At 48.5% G+C, this 21,488-nt stretch overlaps 1 pseudogene; it reads left to right on the plus strand.

Annotated features, from left to right (window-relative positions):
• The window catches only part of LOC115148359 (polypyrimidine tract-binding protein 3-like), a 129,477-nt pseudogene that overhangs the window by 66,218 nt on the left and 41,771 nt on the right, over nt 1-21,488 (plus strand).

Below are 21,488 nucleotides of genomic sequence, written 5' to 3' on the forward strand. Positions count from 1 at the left end.
TATATATTTAAACCTCAGTAATTGTAGTGTGTACAGTACTATATATATTTTAACCTCAGTAATTGTAGTGTGTACAGTATTCTATATATTTAAACCTCAGTAATTGTAGTGTGTACAGTACTCTATATATTTTAACCTCAGTAATTGTAGTGTGTACAGTATTCTATATATTTAAACCTCAGTAATTGTAGTGTGTACAGTACTCTATATATTTAAACCTCAGTAATTGTAGTGTGTACAGTACTCTATATATTTTGTACCAATTCAGAACTTTGGTCTAATTCCCTGAGATCTGGATCTTCTCTGGAAAATCATTATTTTAGTATTTTTTGGGGTTTACTGCCAGGGCCCAGGTCTGTACTGCTCTAGCAGGTCCAGGCTCTGCTGTAGGCCAGGTGCTGTGGGGGTTTACTGCCAGGGCCCAGGTCTGGCAGTACTGCTCTAGCAGGTCCAGGCTCTGCTGTAGGCCAGGTGCTGTGGGGGTTTACTGCCAGGGCCCAGGTCTGGCAGTACTGCTCTAGCAGGTCCAGGCTCTGCTGTAGGCCAGGTGCTGTGGGGGTTTACTGCCAGGGCCCAGGTCTGGCAGTACTGCTCTAGCAGGTCCAGGCTCTGCTGTAGGCCAGGTGCTGTGGGGGTTTACTGCCAGGGCCCAGGTCTGGCAGTACTGCTCTAGCAGGTCCAGGCTCTGCTGTAGGCCAGGTGCTGTGGGGGTTTACTGCCAGGGCCCAGGTCTGGCAGTACTGCTCTAGCAGGTCCAGGCTCTGCTGTAGGCCAGGTGCTGTGGGGGTTTACTGCCAGGGCCCAGGTCTGGCAGTACTGCTCTAGCAGGTCCAGGCTCTGCTGTAGGCCAGGTGCTGTGGGGGTTTACTGCCAGGGCCCAGGTCTGGCAGTACTGCTCTAGCAGGTCCAGGCTCTGCTGTAGGCCAGGTGCTGTGGGGGTTTACTGCCAGGGCCCAGGTCTGGCAGTACTGCTCTAGCAGGTCCAGGCTCTGCTGTAGGCCAGGTGCTGTGGGGGTTTACTGCCAGGGCCCAGGTCTGGCAGTACTGCTCTAGCAGGTCCAGGCTCTGCTGTAGGCCAGGTGCTGTGGGGGTTTACTGCCAGGGCCCAGGTCTGGCAGTACTGCTCTAGCAGGTCCAGGCTCTGCTGTAGGCCAGGTGCTGTGGGGGTTTACTGCCAGGGCCCAGGTCTGGCAGTACTGCTCTAGCAGGTCCAGGCTCTGCTGTAGGCCAGGTGCTGTGGGGGTTTACTGCCAGGGCCCAGGTCTGGCAGTACTGCTCTAGCAGGTCCAGGCTCTGCTGTAGGCCAGGTGCTGTGGGGGTTTACTGCCAGGGCCCAGGTCTGGCAGTACTGCTCTAGCAGGTCCAGGCTCTGCTGTAGGCCAGGTGCTGTGGGGGTTTACTGCCAGGGCCCAGGTCTGGCAGTACTGCTCTAGCAGGTCCAGGCTCTGCTGTAGGCCAGGTGCTGTGGGGGTTTACTGCCAGGGCCCAGGTCTGGCAGTACTGCTCTAGCAGGTCCAGGCTCTGCTGTAGGCCAGGTGCTGTGGGGGTTTACTGCCAGGGCCCAGGTCTGGCAGTACTGCTCTAGCAGGTCCAGGCTCTGCTGTAGGCCAGGTGCTGTGGGGGTTTACTGCCAGGGCCCAGGTCTGGCAGTACTGCTCTAGCAGGTCCAGGCTCTGCTGTAGGCCAGGTGCTGTGGGGGTTTACTGCCAGGGCCCAGGTCTGGCAGTACTGCTCTAGCAGGTCCAGGCTCTGCTGTAGGCCAGGTGCTGTGGGGGTTTACTGCCAGGGCCCAGGTCTGGCAGTACTGCTCTAGCAGGTCCAGGCTCTGCTGTAGGCCAGGTGCTGTGGGGGTTTACTGCCAGGGCCCAGGTCTGGCAGTACTGCTCTAGCAGGTCCAGGCTCTGCTGTAGGCCAGGTGCTGTGGGGGTTTACTGCCAGGGCCCAGGTCTGGCAGTACTGCTCTAGCAGGTCCAGGCTCTGCTGTAGGCCAGGTGCTGTGGGGGTTTACTGCCAGGGCCCAGGTCTGGCAGTACTGCTCTAGCAGGTCCAGGCTCTGCTGTAGGCCAGGTGCTGTGGGGGTTTACTGCCAGGGCCCAGGTCTGGCAGTACTGCTCTAGCAGGTCCAGGCTCTGCTGTAGGCCAGGTGCTGTGGGGGTTTACTGCCAGGGCCCAGGTCTGGCAGTACTGCTCTAGCAGGTCCAGGCTCTGCTGTAGGCCAGGTGCTGTGGGGGTTTACTGCCAGGGCCCAGGTCTGGCAGTACTGCTCTAGCAGGTCCAGGCTCTGCTGTAGGCCAGGTGCTGTGGGGGTTTACTGCCAGGGCCCAGGTCTGGCAGTACTGCTCTAGCAGGTCCAGGCTCTGCTGTAGGCCAGGTGCTGTGGGGGTTTACTGCCAGGGCCCAGGTCTGGCAGTACTGCTCTAGCAGGTCCAGGCTCTGCTGTAGGCCAGGTGCTGTGGGGGTTTACTGCCAGGGCCCAGGTCTGGCAGTACTGCTCTAGCAGGTCCAGGCTCTGCTGTAGGCCAGGTGCTGTGGGGGTTTACTGCCAGGGCCCAGGTCTGGCAGTACTGCTCTAGCAGGTCCAGGCTCTGCTGTAGGCCAGGTGCTGTGGGGGTTTACTGCCAGGGCCCAGGTCTGGCAGTACTGCTCTAGCAGGTCCAGGCTCTGCTGTAGGCCAGGTGCTGTGGGGGTTTACTGCCAGGGCCCAGGTCTGGCAGTACTGCTCTAGCAGGTCCAGGCTCTGCTGTAGGCCAGGTGCTGTGGGGGTTTACTGCCAGGGCCCAGGTCTGGCAGTACTGCTCTAGCAGGTCCAGGCTCTGCTGTAGGCCAGGTGCTGTGGGGGTTTACTGCCAGGGCCCAGGTCTGGCAGTACTGCTCTAGCAGGTCCAGGCTCTGCTGTAGGCCAGGTGCTGTGGGGGTTTACTGCCAGGGCCCAGGTCTGGCAGTACTGCTCTAGCAGGTCCAGGCTCTGCTGTAGGCCAGGTGCTGTGGGGGTTTACTGCCAGGGCCCAGGTCTGGCAGTACTGCTCTAGCAGGTCCAGGCTCTGCTGTAGGCCAGGTGCTGTGGGGGTTTACTGCCAGGGCCCAGGTCTGGCAGTACTGCTCTAGCAGGTCCAGGCTCTGCTGTAGGCCAGGTGCTGTGGGGGTTTACTGCCAGGGCCCAGGTCTGGCAGTACTGCTCTAGCAGGTCCAGGCTCTGCTGTAGGCCAGGTGCTGTGGGGGTTTACTGCCAGGGCCCAGGTCTGGCAGTACTGCTCTAGCAGGTCCAGGCTCTGCTGTAGGCCAGGTGCTGTGGGGGTTTACTGCCAGGGCCCAGGTCTGGCAGTACTGCTCTAGCAGGTCCAGGCTCTGCTGTAGGCCAGGTGCTGTGGGGGTTTACTGCCAGGGCCCAGGTCTGGCAGTACTGCTCTAGCAGGTCCAGGCTCTGCTGTAGGCCAGGTGCTGTGGGGGTTTACTGCCAGGGCCCAGGTCTGGCAGTACTGCTCTAGCAGGTCCAGGCTCTGCTGTAGGCCAGGTGCTGTGGGGGTTTACTGCCAGGGCCCAGGTCTGGCAGTACTGCTCTAGCAGGTCCAGGCTCTGCTGTAGGCCAGGTGCTGTGGGGGTTTACTGCCAGGGCCCAGGTCTGGCAGTACTGCTCTAGCAGGTCCAGGCTCTGCTGTAGGCCAGGTGCTGTGGGGGTTTACTGCCAGGGCCCAGGTCTGGCAGTACTGCTCTAGCAGGTCCAGGCTCTGCTGTAGGCCAGGTGCTGTGGGGGTTTACTGCCAGGGCCCAGGTCTGGCAGTACTGCTCTAGCAGGTCCAGGCTCTGCTGTAGGCCAGGTGCTGTGGGGGTTTACTGCCAGGGCCCAGGTCTGGCAGTACTGCTCTAGCAGGTCCAGGCTCTGCTGTAGGCCAGGTGCTGTGGGGGTTTACTGCCAGGGCCCAGGTCTGGCAGTACTGCTCTAGCAGGTCCAGGCTCTGCTGTAGGCCAGGTGCTGTGGGGGTTTACTGCCAGGGCCCAGGTCTGGCAGTACTGCTCTAGCAGGTCCAGGCTCTGCTGTAGGCCAGGTGCTGTGGGTGGGACCAGTTCATCCTAAGCAGCAAGTGCAAACATCTAAAAACAGACTAAATCAAGCTAGTTACTGAGCAATAGAGCAGACAACATCCCAAATGCCACTCTTTTCTATCCACAGTGCCTTACACATTACCTACCTCGTTTGCACATGCTGTATATAGATTTTCCTACTGTATTATTGACTGTATGTTTTTTTATTCCATGTGTAACTCTGTGTTGTTGTTTGTGTCGAACTGCTTTGCGTTTATCTTGGCCAGGTCACAGTTGTAAATGAGAACTTGTTCTGAACTGGCCTACCTGGTTAAAGGAAGGTGAAATTAAAAAAATAATAATAATAATAAAAACTTTGGACCAGGGACCATCAGGTCCCATTTTAGAAAACACAGCTTGTCTCAAAGTTCCTCCCAGGCAATAAGGACCGGTCTTATTTAGCCAGCTAGTGGTGGAAATAAAATACTCATCATCCTGTCATCATGAAGATAAGCAGGCCACGTTTTATGGCAGCGACACGACCAACACCAATAATAATATAGCTGGAAGCAGCAATTAGGCACGACACAGCTACACCCACAGTGAAGGCCCAAACATCCATACAGACAGAATAGGAGTATAACAGCACACCCAGGATTTCTATCTCCCAAAAGGTTTCTTCAGCTGTCCCCCATGGGAGAACCTTTTTGGGTTCCAGGTGCATCTGTCTCCCTGTGTCTCTGTCTCCCTGTTTCTCTCTGTCTCCCTGTGTCTCTCTGTCTCCCTGTGTCTCTCTGTCTCCCTGTCTCTCTGTCTCCCTGTTTCTCTGTCTCCCTGTTTCTCTCCCTGTTTCTCTCTGTCTCCCTGTTTCTCTGTCTCCCTGTTTCTCTCCCTGTTTCTCTCTGTCTCCCTGTTTCTCTGTCTCCCTGTTTCTCTCTGTCTCCCTGTCTCTCTGTCTCCCTGTTTCTCTGTCTCCCTGTTTCTCTCCCTGTTTCTCTCTGGCTCCCTGTTCCTCTCTGTCTCCCTGTTTCTCTCTGTCTCCCTGTTTCTCTCTGTCTCCCTGTCTCTCTGTCTCCCTGTTTCTCTCTGTCTCCCTGTTTCTCTCTGTCTCCCTGTTCCTCTCTGTCTCCCTGTTTCTCTCTGTCTCCCTGTTTCTCTCTGTCTCCCTGTTTCTCTCTGTCTCTCTGTTTCTCTCTGTCTCCCTGTTTCTCTCTGTCTCTCTGTCTCTCTGTTTCTCTCTGTCTCCCTGTGTCTCTCTGTCTCTCTGTCTCTCTGTCTCCCTGTTTCTCTCTGTCTCCCTGTTTCTCTCTGTCTCTCTGTCTCTCTCTGTCTCCCTGTTTCTCTGTCTCCCTGTGTCTCTCTGTCTCTCTGTCTCCCTGTTTCTCTCTGTCTCCCTGTGTCTCTGTCTCCCTGTTCCTCTCTGTCTCCCTGTTTCTCTGTCTCCCTGTTTCTCTCTGTCTCCCTGTTTCTCTCTGTCTCTCTGTTTCTCTCTGTCTCCCTGTTTCTCTGTCTCCCTGTTTCTCTCTGTCTCCCTGTCTCTCTCTGTCTCCCTGTTTCTCTCTGTCTCCCTGTTTCTCTGTCTCCCTGTTTCTCTCTGTCTCCCTGTCTCTCTGTCTCTCTGTTTCTCTCTGTCTCCCTGTGTCTCTCTGTCTCCCTGTTTCTCTGTCTCCCTGTTTCTCTCTGTCTCCCTGTTTCTCTCTGTCTCCCTGTTTCTCTCTGTCTCCCTGTTTCTCTCTGTCTCCCTGTTTCTCTGTCTCCCTGTTTCTCTCTGTCTCCCTGTCTCTCTGTCTCTCTGTTTCTCTCTGTCTCCCTGTGTCTCTCTGTCTCCCTGTTTCTCTGTCTCCCTGTTTCTCTCTGTCTCCCTGTTTCTCTCTGTCTCCCTGTTTCTCTCTGTCTCCCTGTTCCTCTCTGTCTCCCTGTTCCTCTCTGTCTCCCTGTTCCTCTCTGTCTCCCTGTTTCTCTCTGTCTCCCTGTTTCTCTCTGTCTCCCTGTGTCTCTCTGTCTCCCTGTCTCTCTGTCTCCCTGTTTCTCTGTCTCCCTGTTTCTCTCCCTGTTTCTCTCTGTCTCCCTGTTTCTCTGTCTCCCTGTTTCTCTCCCTGTTTCTCTCTGTCTCCCTGTTTCTCTGTCTCCCTGTTTCTCTCTGTCTCCCAGTCTCTCTGTCTCCCTGTTTCTCTGTCTCCCTGTTTCTCTCCCTGTTTCTCTCTGTCTCCCTGTTCCTCTCTGTCTCCCTGTTTCTCTCTGTCTCTCTGTTTCTCTCTGTCTCCCTGTTCCTCTCTGTCTCCCTGTTTCTCTCTGTCTCCCTGTTTCTCTCTGACTCCCTGTTTCTCTCTGTCTCTCTGTTTCTCTCTGTCTCCCTGTTTCTCTCTGTCTCTCTGTCTCTCTGTTTCTCTCTGTCTCCCTGTGTCTCTCTGTCTCTCTGTCTCCCTGTTTCTCTCTGTCTCCCTGTTTCTCTCTGTCTCCCTGTTTCTCTCTGTCTCTCTGTCTCTCTGTTTCTCTCTGTCTCCCTGTGTCTCTCTGTCTCTCTGTCTCCCTGTCTCTCTCTGTCTCCCTGTTTCTCTCTGTCTCTCTGTTTCTCTCTGTCTCCCTGTGTCTCTCTGTCTCTCTGTCTCCCTGTCTCTCTCTGTCTCCCTGTTTCTCTCTGTCTCCCTGTTTCTCTCTGTCTCCCTGTTTCTCTCTGTCTCCCTGTTTCTCTCTGTCTCCCTGTTTCTCTCTGTCTCCCTGTTTCTCTCTGTCTCCCTGTTTCTCTCTGTCTCCCTGTTTCTCTCTGTCTCTCTGTCTCTCTCTGTCTCCCTGTTTCTCTGTCTCCCTGTGTCTCTCTGTCTCTCTGTCTCCCTGTTTCTCTCTGTCTCCCTGTCTCTCTCTGTCTCCCTGTTTCTCTGTCTCCCTGTTTCTCTCTGTCTCCCTGTTTCTCTCTGTCTCCCTGTTTCTCTCTGTCTCCCTGTTTCTCTCTTACTCCCTGTTTCTCTCTGTCTCCCTGTTTCTCTGTCTCCCTGTTTCTCTCTGTCTCCCTGTCTCTCTGTCTCTCTGTTTCTCTCTGTCTCCCTGTGTCTCTCTGTCTCCCTGTTTCTCTGTCTCCCTGTTTCTCTGTCTCCCTGTTTCTCTCTGTCTCCCTGTGTCTCTCTGTCTCCCTGTTTCTCTCTGTCTCCCTGTTTCTCTCTGTCTCTCTGTTTCTCTCTGTCTCCCTGTTCCTCTCTGTCTCCCTGTTTCTCTCTGTCTCTCTGTTCCTCTCTGTCTCCCTGTTTCTCTCTGTCTCCCTGTTTCTCTCTGTCTCTCTGTTTCTCTCTGTCTCCCTGTGTCTCTCTGTCTCTCTGTCTCTCTCTGTCTCCCTGTTTCTCTGTCTCCCTGTGTCTCTCTGTCTCCCTGTTTCTCTGTCTCCCTGTTTCTCTCTGTCTCTCTGTCTCTCTGTCTCCCTGTTTCTCTCTGTCTCCCTGTTTCTCTCTGTCTCCCTGTTTCTCTGTCTCCCTGTTTCTCTGTCTCCCTGTTTCTCTGTCTCCCTGTTTCTCTGTCTCCCTGTTTCTCTCTGTCTCCCTGTGTCTCTCTGTCTCCCTGTTTCTCTCCCTGTTTCTCTCTGTCTCCCTGTTTCTCTCTGATTCCCTGTTTCTCTCTGTCTCCCTGTTTCTCTCTGTCTCCCTGTTTCTCTCTGTCTCCCTGTTTCTCTCTGTCTCCCTGTTTCTCTCTGTCTCTCTGTTTCTCTGTCTCCCTGTTTCTCTCTGTCTCCCTGTGTCTCTCTGTCTCCCTGTTCCTCTCTGTCTCCCTGTTCCTCTCTGTCTCCCTGTTTCTCTCCCTGTTTCTCTCTGTCTCCCTGTTCCTCTCTGTCTCCCTGTTTCTCTCTGTCTCCCTGTTTCTCTCTGTCTCCCTGTTTCTCTCTGTCTCCCTGTTCCTCTCTGTCTCCCTGTTCCTCTCTGTCTCCCTGTTCCTCTCTGTCTCCCTGTCTCTCTGTCTCCCTGTTTCTCTGTGTGATTTAATGGAAGAAGGATGGTAGACAGGGTGGGTGTGTCCATAGTTTGCATGCCTTATGCTGGGAATGTTCCTGTTTGTTTAGAGGAACAATGACAAGGCTTCCATAGGAGCACTGCTTGGCTGACCAGGCTGCATAACACACAATGTTAAGGAACACCGCTTGGTTGATCCACATTCTGGAAACTGTGTATGTGTTCTGTCAAGTTCTGTCATTATTGATGACCCACAATCAACTGGGTCATATTCAATATGGCACAACATAGCAAAACGTTGTGCAATGGAGAGACAAAACCAGCGTTTGTTATTGATCAGGTTCTGGTAGTCCCTCCCAGGTTCAGTCCCTGTTTTCCGTTCGGTGACTAATTAATCATTTCCTTAACCTCAGACCCTAACCCTCAGACTGTATCCTCATTTCCAGAAGGGGTTAAACTATGACTTTACTGACTGCTGTTCTCTCTCTCTCTCTCTCTCTCTTTCTCTCTCTCTCTCTCTCTCTCTCCCTCTCTCTTCCTCTCTCTTCCTCTCTCTCTCTTCCTCTCTCTCTCTCTCTCTCTCTCTCTCTCTCTTCCTCTCTCTTCCTCTCTCTCTCGTCCTCTCTCTCTTCCTCTCTCTCTCCCTGCTCTCTCTCTCTCGCTCTCTCTCTCTCTCTTCCCCTCCCTCTGTCTCTTTCCTTCTCTCTCTGCTCTTCCCCCTCTACCCCCTCTCTCCCATCCTACAGCTAATGGCAACGATAGCAGACAGTTTAAAGGAGATCGTTCTCCCTGTGGTCCTTCCCGAGTCCTCCACGTCCGCAAGGTTCCCATCGAGGTGTCTGAGGCTGAGCTCATCTCTCTAGGAGTCCCCTTCGGTAGAGTCACTAACCTGTTGATGCTCAAAGGGAAAAATCAGGTAAGAACAGTCTGCGTCCCAAGTAGTGCAACATATAGGCCCTATGTAGTGCAGTCATTTTGACCAGGTTACAGGGACGGGGTTGGAGGGTTTGTCCTTTTAAGTACATCAAGGTCTTTGTGAATTGGAGGCCTGGTCTTCCTCTACCTCCACTTGTTCTCCACCTGCCTCTCCCTGCCTCTGCCCGTCTCCCCCTGCCTTCCTCTACCTCACCCTGCCTCTCCCTGTCTCTCCCTGCCTCTCCCTGCCTCTCCCTGTCTCTCCCTGCCTCTCCCTGTCTCCCCCTGCCTTCCACTACCTCCCCCTGTCTTCCTCTACTTCCCCCTGCCTCTCCCTGCCTCTCCCTGTCTCTCCCTGCCTCTCCCTGCCTCTCCCTGCCTCTCCCTGTCTCCCCCTGCCTTCCACTACCTCCCCCTGTCTTCCTCTACTTCCCCCTGCCTCTCCCTGCCTCTCCCTGTCTCCCCCTGCCTTCCTCTACCTCCCCCCGTCTCCCCCTGCCTTTCCCTGCCTCTCCCTGTCTCCCCCTGCCTTCCTCTACCTCCCCCTGCCTTCCTCTACCTTCACTTGTTCTCCACCCCGCCTCTCCCCGTCTCCCCCTTCCTTCCTCTACCCCCCTGTCTTTCTCTACCTTCCCCTGCTTTCACTTGTTCTCACCCTGCCTCCCCCTTCCTTCCTCTACCTTTACTTGTTCTCCCCCTGCCTCTCCCTGTCTCTCCCTTCCTCACCTGCCTCTTCCTGCCTCCCCCCTGCGTCCCCACATTCTGCTCAAGGACCCTTTCACATTCAAATGGAAATGTGATATTTACACAAGAATAGAAAGACTCCATTTACTAAATACTCTGATACATAAATTATCCTGTCCAATTTGTCTGGCTTGATTGGTTCTATTAGGTATCAAAAAGGGATGCAGTGGGCTCCCAGCATAATATGTCAGTTTAGCTGAGAATGAGTCTTATTTAGTACAACACTGTCACGTCGTTCGTCGGAATGAGGATGACCAAGGCGCAGCGTGTGTATCGTTCCACATTTTATTTAAGCTGTGAAACTATGCAAGACATACAAATAAACTAATAAACAAAACAACAAACCGTGACGAAGAGGTGCAACATACACTTACTCAAAATAATCTCCCACAAAACCTAGTGGGAAAAACAACAACTTAAATATGATCCCCAATTAGAGACAACGATGACCAGCTGCCTCTAATTGGAGATCTTCCCCCCCCCAAAAAAACATAGAAATACAAAACCTAGAACCGCACATAGAAATACATAAACTAGACAAAAAACCCAACATAGAAAAAAGAAACTAGAACCAACATAGACATAAATAAACTAGACAAAACCATCTGTCACACCCTGGCCTACTCTACCATAGAAAAAATAAAAGCTTTCTATGGTCAGGACGTGACAAATGCAAGTTTAATTTCCCCATAGTTTTGTCTCTTAAAGGTGCAAAACTTGCATTGGAATGAATGAAAACAAAATGGCATTGTAGATGTTAACATTTATAACATTGTAACTATGGGTGTTTCTAGGATTTGAAGACATTGAGGGGCTTATAGATCAAAGGGGGAATCCTCTGCTGGTAAAGGTAATAATACGTGAGCAAGATTTAGGTATCTTCCCATTTCTTATGCAGGCAACAGGGACAATGGTCACTGAACTTATTAGCAAATATCCCTTTTGGCTGTAAACTTATAAGGGGATATGTGCTTCAGTCAGGAAAAAAACGTTCTCTCATCTCTTCGGTCTCAGCTAGCTAGCAAGCCAGTAGCTACCAAAGTGGCTAGCTTGCCAAGATAGCTACAGAACCAAAACCCATCAAATACACTTGCTGGAAGTAAACAGATTTTCCTAATATAATGACTTATATCAACATCCTTAGCTTGCCCATTCACTAAATATATTATTAAATAACACTGACTGACACCCAGTAGCTTAAGAATGCAGAGTGCTAACGCTAGCTTATTAGCATTAGCCAATCCTTATGCTGAGGGAGACTAGCTAGTTAGCTACCACCAACCCTTATGCTGAGGGAGACTAACTAATTAGCTACCACCAACCTTTATGCTGAGGGAGACTAACTAGTTAGCTACCACCAAACCTTATGCTGAGGGAGACTAACTAGTTAGCTACCACCAACCTTTATGCTTATGGAGACTAGCTAGTTAGCTACCACCAAACCTTATGCTGAGGGAGACTAACTAGTTAGCTACCACTAACCCTTATGCTGAGGAGACTAACTAGTTAGCTACCACCAAACCTTATGCTGAGGGAGACTAACTAGTTAGCTACCACTAACCCTTATGCTGAGGAGACTAACTAGTTAGCTACCACCAACCCTTATGCTGAGGAGACTAACTAGTTAGCTACCACCAACCCTTATGCTGAGGGAGACTAGCTAGTTAGCTACCACCAAACCTTATGCTGAGGGAGACTAACTAGTTAGCTACCACTAACCCTTATGCTGAGTAGACTAACTAGTTAGCTACCACCAACCCTTATGCTGAGACTAACTAGTTAGCTACCACCAACCCTTATGCTGAGGAGACTAGCTAGTTAGCTACCACCAACCCTTATGCTGAGGGAGACTAACTAGTTAGCTACCACCAACCCTGCACAAACCTGTGGCTAACTCTGCTGCACTTTGACTTTCTGGCTGCTCTGCCCTCTCATTCACTACTTCCTGCTCGTGCCTTCCCATTCACTACTTCCTGCTCGTGCCTTCTCATTCACTACTTCCTGCTCCTGCCCTCTCATTCACTACTTCCTGCTCGTGCCTTCCCATTCACTACTTCCTGCTCGTGCCTTCTCATTCACTACTTCCTGCTCGTGCCTTCTCATTCACTACTTCCTGCTCGTGCCTTCTCATTCACTACTTCCTGCTCGTGCCTTCCCATTCACTACTTCCTGCTCGTGCCTTCTCATTCACTACTTCCTGCTCGTGCCTTCCCATTCACTACTTCCTGCTCGTGCCTTCTCATTCACTACTTCCTGCTCGTGCCTTCTCATTCACTACTTCCTGCTCGTGCTCAACCTGATCAACCTGCTCTCTTTCGGAAGAAGTTCTGAACATCCATATTTGCTCTGTGCTGCAGGCTCCGACTGAGTGACAGGCAGGAAATAAAAGTAACTTTTTGGTCCACCAGACACTGTGGCATATTTTTTCCCCGTAACAATTACACCAACAAAACACAAAAAATTATGAGCATGCTTTGTAATGTTTCTTTAACAATATTTTTACCTTTATTTAACTAGGCAAGTTAGTTTAGAAAAAAACTTATTTTCAATGACAGCTCAGGGATTCGATCTTGCATCTTTTCGGTTACTAGTCCAACGCTCTAACCACTACGCTACCTGCTGTGTATTAGTAGTAAGAAGTAATGTGGTATATTGTTTAATTTCATTTTCTGTGACCTGAGTCTAACCTAAATATCACAGATGAGACAAACATTTTTACCTGCCTTTAAGGGCAGGGGGTTACCGCGGTAACGCGACTCAAGTTCTGTTTGTGCCTGTGAGATTGAGTCTGATTGGTAGAAGCACATATAGAACAGTGAGACAGATATTTCACTGGATGTGTAAATGTGAAGCATCCCCTTGGTATTTCCACTCACTACCAAATATGGTAGTGAGAGGAAGCCAAGTATCCGGCAGGGAGAAGATGGAACGAGATAGATTTTGGCCGGCATTCTGCTACTTTTCTCATTGATAAAACATTTGATCTCAATACAGTTTTCTGTTCCCAAAACTAGAATATGTTACGAACAGAGTGGTCTAACTTTTGTAGACTTGACCCTTTTTTAAAGTAAAAAAAAAATGGTATTGTTTAGAAGGAGAGCAAAGTCGAATTGAGTTATTGTATGCGCACACTTCACAAAGTAGGTGTTCCCTAACGGAAATATGCAAATATCTGCTACAACGCGCCAATAGGATCTCGCTAGCTTGTGCTTGGCTCTGCCCACCTCCTTGCTTGTTCTGCCCACTGTGACTCATTTGTTCCCCGTTTGAAACGACGGGCTGTGGTCTATCTTGGTTTAGTTATACACATCTTTGGTGGAAGCGTTGTCTTCTCTTCCTTAGCAGTTGAAACTCAAACATAGAAAAACAACCTAGCTTGTGAACAAAACGATGGAAATAACCAAGAAACACAAGAAAAAAAGTCTTAACTTCAGTAGACTTTAGTTTCAAGTAAATTAGACCAACTTTTATGCCTGTGCGCACCGCTTCTAAAATTCTTTCACTCAGCTCTTCACGTGCGCACAGCCCGCAGCCAGGCAGTGTTGCAGCGCGGGCTGGAATAGGCTGTATAGGATTTGTAGTTCTTTGACTTTGTGTGATTAATAAAAAATACAAAATGTCAGTACATAATTTTTCTGCATAGAGCAAGTGATGTGTGGTTATGCAAAATCTTAAATAAATAAAAAGAAATAGGCATTGCATTCGGAAAGTATTCAGACCCCTTGACCTTTTCCACATTTTGTTACATTTGTAAGTCGCTCTGGACAAGAGCGTATGCTAAATGACTTAAATGTAAATGTAAATTACAGACTTATTCTACAATTGATTACATTTTGTTTTATTTTCTCGTTAATCTACACACAATACCCCATAATGACATCACAATACCCCATAATGACATCACAATACCCCATAATGACATCACAATACCCCATAACGACAAAGCGAAAAAGTTTTTAGAAATTTTAGCTAATTTATAAAAAATAAAAAAACTGAAATACATTATTTTCATAAATATTCAGACCCTTTACTCAATACTTTGTTGAAGCATCTTTGGCAGCGATTACAGTCTCGAGTCTTCTTGGGTATGACGCTACAAGCTTGGCACACCTGTATTTGGGGAGTTTCTCCCATTCTTCTCTGCAGATCCTCTCAAGCTCTGTCAGTTGGATGGGGAGCGTCGCTGCACAGCTATTTTCAGGTCTCTGGGTTCAAAATGTCAGTCTTCTGTGATGTTTATAAAGTGTAATATTGGGATGCAAACTCAAAATGTAATACATTCCAACTCTATATCTGATATTGTACAGGGTTCTTCTTTATTTTAAACCCATAACTGTGTGTGTGAGGTGTTTACTTCTGTTACAAAGTAGATTTATTTAAGACTACAGAAGAAACACTCTGTGTCACCCTGATTTAACCCTTGGCAGTAAAAGGTTAAAGGTTCCCACATTCACGGTAAAGGCTGCATATGACGGCGCAAACGTAAATGACCTTTCAATGGCGCATTGTCCAAATCGCGATCGGATTGAATCCCGGACTAAATTTCTATTGGTACTAATATACATAAATTTCACTGTAGCTTTGTCTTGTACAAGCATACGTGTCTGACGTAAGTGTCTTTGTTGTTCCCTCCCTAACGAACCAGGCTTTTATAGAAATGGCTTCAGAGGAGGCAGCGATCACCATGGTGAACTACTACACCACAGCAACACCTCACGTCCGCAACCAGCCAGTCTACATCCAGTACTCCAACCACCGCGAACTCAAGACAGACAACCTACCCAATCAGGGGGTGAGTACAGTCCAACCTGACCAATCAGGGGCTGAGTACAGTTCAACCTGACCAATCAGGGGCTGAGTACAGTCCAACCTGACCAATCAGGGGCTGAGTACAGTCCAACCTGACCAATCAGGGGCTGAGTACAGTCCAACCTGACCAATCAGGGGCTGAGTACAGTCCAACCTGACCAATCAGGGGCTGAGTACAGTCCAACCTGACCAATCAGGGGCTGAGTACAGTCCAACCTGACCAATCATAGACTGAATCCACTGTATGTACATTACAACCTGACCAATCAGGGAGTGAGTATCATAAAGCCTGGCCAATCAGGGCCTCAGTCCACCACATGTATATGGATCAAAACTATAATTTGCAGTTCATGTAAGAAAATCGGTCTTTTTAAATAAATAAATTAGGCCATAATCTATGGATTTCACATGACTGGGAACACAGATATGCATCAGAAAACCAGTCAGTATCTGGGGTGACCACCATTTGCCTCATAGCAGCGCGACACATCTGCTTCTCATAGAGTCGATCAGGCTGTTGATTGTGGCAACACAAGACATGCAACCAGAGGTCTCTTCACAGTCCCCAGGTCCAGAACAGAGGCTGGGAAATGCACAGTATTAAATAGAGTCATGACTACATAACTCTCTGCCACCCCAGGTAACTCAAGAGAGCAATAAAACCAGATAAAATAACACCTTACTGCACAGAACAAGACTGAAGAAACACAGTCATGTTTGTGTTGTAATTTACACTTTATTATGTAGGTGAGTGGTCTTGTGCACAAGCCTTGACTTGAAGAGACACACAGACAATTTAATATATTTTGTGTTGTAATTTACACTTTATTGTGTAGATGGGTGGCTTTGTGCACAAATCAAATCAAATCAAAGTGTATTTGTCACGTGGGCCGAATACAACAGGTGTAGACCTTACAGTGAAATGCTGACTTACAGGCTCTAACCAATAGTGCGAAAAAAAAAAGGTGTGTGTGTAGGTAAGTAAAGAAATAAAACAACAGTAAAAAGACATTTGAAAATAACAGTAGCGAGGCTACATACAGTAGCGAGGCTACATACAGTAGCGAGGCTACATACAGTAGAGAGGCTACATACAGTAGAGAGGCTACATACAGTAGAGAGGCTATATACAGTAGAGAGGCTATATACAGTAGAGAGGCTATATACAGTAGAGAGGCTATATATAGACACCGGTTAGTCAGGCTGATTGAGGTAGTATGTACATGGATGTATAGTCCGTCGTGGGTGAACAGGGAGTACACGAGGGGACTGAGCACGCACCCCTGGGGAGCTCCAGTGTTGAGGATCAGCGTGGCGGATGTGTTGCTACCTACCCTCACCACCTGGGGGACGGCCCGTCAGGAAGTCCAGGATCCAGTTGCAGAGGGAGGTGTTTAGTCCCAGGATCCTTAGCTTAGTGATGAGCTTTGAGGGCTCTATGGTGTTGAACTCTGAGCTGTAGTCAATGAATAGCATTCTCACATAGGTGTTCCTTTTGTCCAGGTGGGAAAGGGCAGTGTGGAGTGCAATAGAGATTGCATCATCTGTGGATCTGTTTGGGCGGTATGCAAATTGGAGTGGGTCCAGGGTTTCTGGGATAATGGTGTTGATGTGAGCCATGACCAGCCTTTCAAAGCACTTCATGGCTACGGATGTGAGTGCTATAGGGTCTGTAGTCATTTAGTCAGGTTGCCTCTGCGTTCTTGGGCACAGGGACTATGGTGGTCTGCTTGAAGCACGTTGGTATTATAGACTCAATCAGGGACATGTTGAAAATGTCAGTGAAGACACCTGCCAGTAGGTCAGCACATGCCCGGACCACATGTCCTGGTAATCCGTCTGGCCCCGCAGCCTTGTGAATGTTGACCTGTTTAAAGGTCTTACTCACATCGGCTACGGAGAGCGTGATCACACAGTCGTCCGGAACAGCTGATGCTCTCATGCATGCCTCAGTGCTGCTTGCCTCGAAGCGAGCATAGAAGTGATTTAGCTCGTCTGGTAGTCTCGTGTCACTGGGCAGCTCTCGGCTGTGCTTCCCTTTGTAGTCTGTAATAGTTTGCAAGCCCTGCCTCATCTGACGAGCGTCAGAGCCGGTGTAGTATGAATCGATCTTAGCCCTGTATTGACGCTTTGCCTGTTTGATGGTTCGTCGCAAGGCATAGCGGGATTTCTTGTAAGCTTCCAGGTTAGAGTCCCGCACCTTGAAAGCGGCAGCTCTACCCTTTAGCTCAGTGCGAATGTTGCCTGTAATCCATGGCTTCTGGTTGGGGTATGTACGTACAGTCACTGAGGGGACGACGTCCTCAATGCACTTATTGATAAAGCCAGTGACTGATGTGGGGAACTCCTCAATGCCATCGGAAAATCCCGGAACATGTTCCAGTCTGTGCTAGCAAAACTTTCCTGTAGTTTAACATCTGCTTCATCTGACCACTTTTTTAAAGACTGAGTCACTGGTGCTTCCTGCTTTAATTTTTGCTTGTAAGCAGGAATCAGGAGGATAGAGTTGTGGTCAAATTTACCAATTGGAGGGCGAGGGAGAGCTTTGTACGCGTCTCTGTGTGTGGAGGCAATTTGATATATATTTTGTATTGTAATTTACACTTTATTATGTAGGTGAGTGGCCTTGTGCACAAGACTTGACTTGAAGAGACACACAGACAATTTGATTTATATTTTGTATTGTAATTTACACTGTATTATGGATTGCAATGTGTAGATGGGTGGCCTTGCATAAATCATTGACTTCCTTCTCTCCTCTCTCGCTTCCACCTCTCCTCCCTCCCTCCCCCTCTCCTCTCCCCTCTCTCTTCCTCCTCTCCTCCCTCTCTCCCCCCTCTCCTCTCCCCTCTCTCTTCCCCCTCTCCTCCCTCTCCCCCCTCTCCTCTCCCCTCTCCTCTCCACTCTCTCTTCCCGCTCTCCTCCCTCTCTCTCCCCTCTCCTCTCCACTCTCTCTCCCCCCTCTCCTCTCCCCTCTCTCTTCCCCCTCTCCTCCCTCTCCCCCCTCTCCTCTCCCCTCTCTCTCCCCCCTCTCCTCTCCTCCCTCTCTTCCCCCTCTCCTCCTCCCCCTAACAGAGAGTTCAGGCAGCTTTGCAGGCAGTCAATGCAGTGGCGTTGGGTGGTTCAGCATCTGTGGGTGATGGAACCATGATGCCAGGACAGAGCCCCGTGCTGCGCATCATCGTAGAAAACCTCTTCTACCCTGTATCACTGGAGGTGCTGCACCAGGTAACCCTGACCTCTAACCTCTATCACTGGAGGTGCTGCACCAGGTAACCCTGACCTCTGATCTCTAACCTCTAACCTCTTTCCCCCTTCACATAGTAAGGGGGAAATTCTTCTCATCCGAGTTTTGGAGTAATACTCCTCTATGAAATGAATGTATGGTGCTAATTAGCCTAAGAGACATGTTCATATGAACTGGGTTTTTTCTTTTGTCTCCATAGATCTTCTCTAAGTTCGGGACAGTCCTGAAGATCATCACATTCACCAAGAACAACCAGTTCCAGGCCCTGCTACAATATGCTGACCCGATGAATGCCCACCACGCCAAAGTGGTACGTACTGACCCGATGAATGCCCACCACGCCAAAGTGGTATGTACTGACCCGATGAATGCCCACCACGCCAAAGTGGTATGTACTGACCCGATGAATGCCCACCACGCCAAAGTGGTATGTACTGACCCGATGAATGCCCACCACGCCAAAGTGGTACGTAGTTGTCACGTCCTGACCATAGAAAGATGTTATTTTAGTAGGTCAGGGCGTGACGGGGGGGGGTTCTTTCTATGTTTTCTATTTCTATGTTGTCAGGTTCTAGTTTTGTATTTCTATGTTGGGGTTTTGTTTGGGATGATCTCCAATTAGAGGCAGCTGGTCCTCGTTGTCTCTAATTGGAGATCATACTTAAGTAGGTTTTTTTTCCCCACCTGGGTTTGTGGGAGATTGTTTTTTGAGTTAGTGTATGTTTCACCTCTGCGTCACGGTTTGTTGTTTTGTTCTTTAGTTCATGTTTATGTATTGCATAGTTTCACAGTGTTAATAAAAATATGTGGAACGACACACACGCTGCACTTTGGTCTGCTTCTCCTTACGACAGCCGTGACAGTAGTCAAAACACTCCCCCTCATATTGACAACAAAAATACATAGCTCTGTTTGTACTATCAGGAACATATGGTGTTGAAATGGCTGTTTCTCCAGAGGCTATATGGATGACAATATATCTGTTTCTCTGGAGGCTATATGTATGACAACATGATCTGTTTCTATGGGGGCTATATGGATGACATTATGATCTGTTTCTCTGGGGGCTATATGGATGACATGATTTGTTTCTCTGGAGGCTATATGATCTGTTTCTCTGGAGGCTATATGATCTGTTTCTCTGGAGGCTATATGATCTGTTTCTATGGGGGCTATATGGATGACATTATGATCTGTTTCTATGGGGGCTATATGATCTGTTTCTATGGGGGCTATATGGATGACATTATGATCTGTTTCTATGGGGGCTATATGGATGACATTATGATCTGTTTCTATGGGGGCTATATGATCTGTTTCTATGGGGGCTATATGATCTGTTTCAATGGGCGCTATATGGATGACATTATGATCTGTTTCTATGGGGGCTATATGGATGACATTATGATCTGTTTCTCTGGAGGCTATATGATCTGTTCCTCTGGAGGCTATATGATCTGTTTCTATGGAGGCTATATGATCTGTTTCTATGGAGGCTATATGATCTGTTTCTATGGAGGCTATATGATCTGTTTCTCTGGAGGCTATATGATCTGTTCCTCTGGAGGCTATATGATCTGTTTCTCTGGAGGCTATATGATCTGTTTCTATGGAGGCTGTATGATCTGTTTCTATGGAGGCTATATGATCTGTTTCTCTGGAGGCTATATGATCTGTTTCTCTGGAGGCTATATGATCTGTTTCTCTGGAGGCTATATGATCTGTTTCTATGGAGGCTATATGATCTGTTTCTATGGGGGCTATATGATCTGTTTCTCTGGAGGCTATATGATCTGTTTCTATGGAGGCTATATGATCTGTTTCTCTGGAGGCTATATGATCTGTTTCTATGGAGGCTATATGATCTGTTTCTCTGGAGGCTATATGATCTGTTTCTATGGAGGCTATATGATCTGTTTCTATGGAGGCTATATGATCTGTTTCTCTGGGGGCTATATGGATGACATTATGATCTGTTTCTCTGGGGGCTATATGGATGACATTATGATCTGTTTCTCTGGGGGCTATATGGATGACATTATGATCTGTTTCTCTGGAGGCTATATGGATGACATTATGATCTGTTTCTCTGGGGGCTATATGGATGACATTATGATCTGTTTCTCTGGGGGCTATATGGATGACATTATGATCTGTTTCTCTGGGGGCTATATGGATGACATTATGATCTGTTTCTCTGGGGGCTATATGGATGACATTATGATCTGTTTCTCTGGGGGCTATATGGATGACATTATGATCTGTTTCTCTGGGGGCTATATGGATGACATTATGATCTGTTTCTCTGGGGGCTATATGGATGACATTATGATCTGTTTCTCTGGGGGCTATATGGATGACATTATGATCTGTTTCTCTGGGGGCTATATGGATGACATTATGATCTGTTTCTCTGGGGGCTATATGGATGACATTATGATCTGTTTCTCTGGGGGCTATATGGATGACATTATGATCTGTTTCTCTGGGGGCTATATGGATGACATTATGATCTGTTTCTCTGGGGGCTATATGGATGACATTATGATCTGTTTCTCTGGGGGCTATATGGATGACATTATGATCTGTTTCTCTGGGGGCTATATGGATGACATTATGATTGATCCTGTAAACCAGAGAAGTAGCTGTCAGGAGGGACCATAACAAGGATCTACTGTCTGTCTATTTCTGTCCTGATGTGTTTGGATAGAAGCATTAATCATATCAGAAGCTTTTTAAAAAAAATGTTTACCTTTATTTAACTAGGCAAGTCAGTTAATAACAAACCCCCAAGCCGTAAGACTGCTAAGCCATAAGACTGCTAAGCCGTAAGACTGCTAAACAAGACTGCTAAATAAGACTGCTAAATAAGACTGCTAAACAAGACTGCTAAATAAGACTGCTAAATAAGACTGCTAACACTGGACTCTACCCGCCCAACACACTGGACTCTACCCCCCCCCCCCCCCACACACACACACTCACGCATACTTAAACTGACACCCCAACACACACACACACACACACACACACACAAACTTTCACACTCATCACATACAGTCGTGGCCAAAAGTTTTGAGAATGACACAAATATTAATTTTCACAAAGTCTGCTGCCTCAGTTTGTATGATGGCAATTTGCATGTACTCCAGAATGTTATGAAGAGTGATCAGATGAATTGCAATTAATTTGCAAAGTCCCTCTTTGCCATGCAAATTAACTGAATCCCAAAAAAACATTTCCACTGCATTTCAGCCCTGCCACAAAAGGACCAGCTGACATCATGTCAGTGATTCTCTCGTTAACACAGGTGTGAGTGTTGACGAGGACAAGGCTGGAGATCACTCTGTCATGCTGATTGAGTTCGAATAACAGACTGGAAGCTTCAAAAGGAGGGTGGTGCTTGGAATCATTGTTCTTCCTCTGTCAACCATGGTTACCTGCAAGGAAACACCGTCATCATTGCTTTGCACAAAAAGGGCTTCACAGGCAAGGATATTGCTGCAAGTAAGATTGCTCCTAAATTAACCATTTATCGGATCATCAAGAACTTTAAGGAGAGCAGTTCAATTGTTGTGAAGAAGGCTTCAGGGCATTCAGGGATTGTTTGGGGAAAAAAGCTTGTCCGGAGAAGACAAGGTGAGCGCTACCATCAGTCCTGTGTCATGCCAACAGTAAAGCATCCTGAGACCATTCATGTGTGGGGTTGCTTCTCAGCCAAGGGAGTGGGCTCACTCACAATTTTGCCTAAGAACACAGCCATGAATAAAGATTGGTACCAACACATCCTCCGAGAGCAACTTCTGCCAACCATCCAGGAA

Source organism: Salmo trutta, chromosome 15, assembly GCF_901001165.1.
Source record: "Salmo trutta chromosome 15, fSalTru1.1, whole genome shotgun sequence".
Taxonomy (NCBI): domain Eukaryota; kingdom Metazoa; phylum Chordata; class Actinopteri; order Salmoniformes; family Salmonidae; genus Salmo; species Salmo trutta.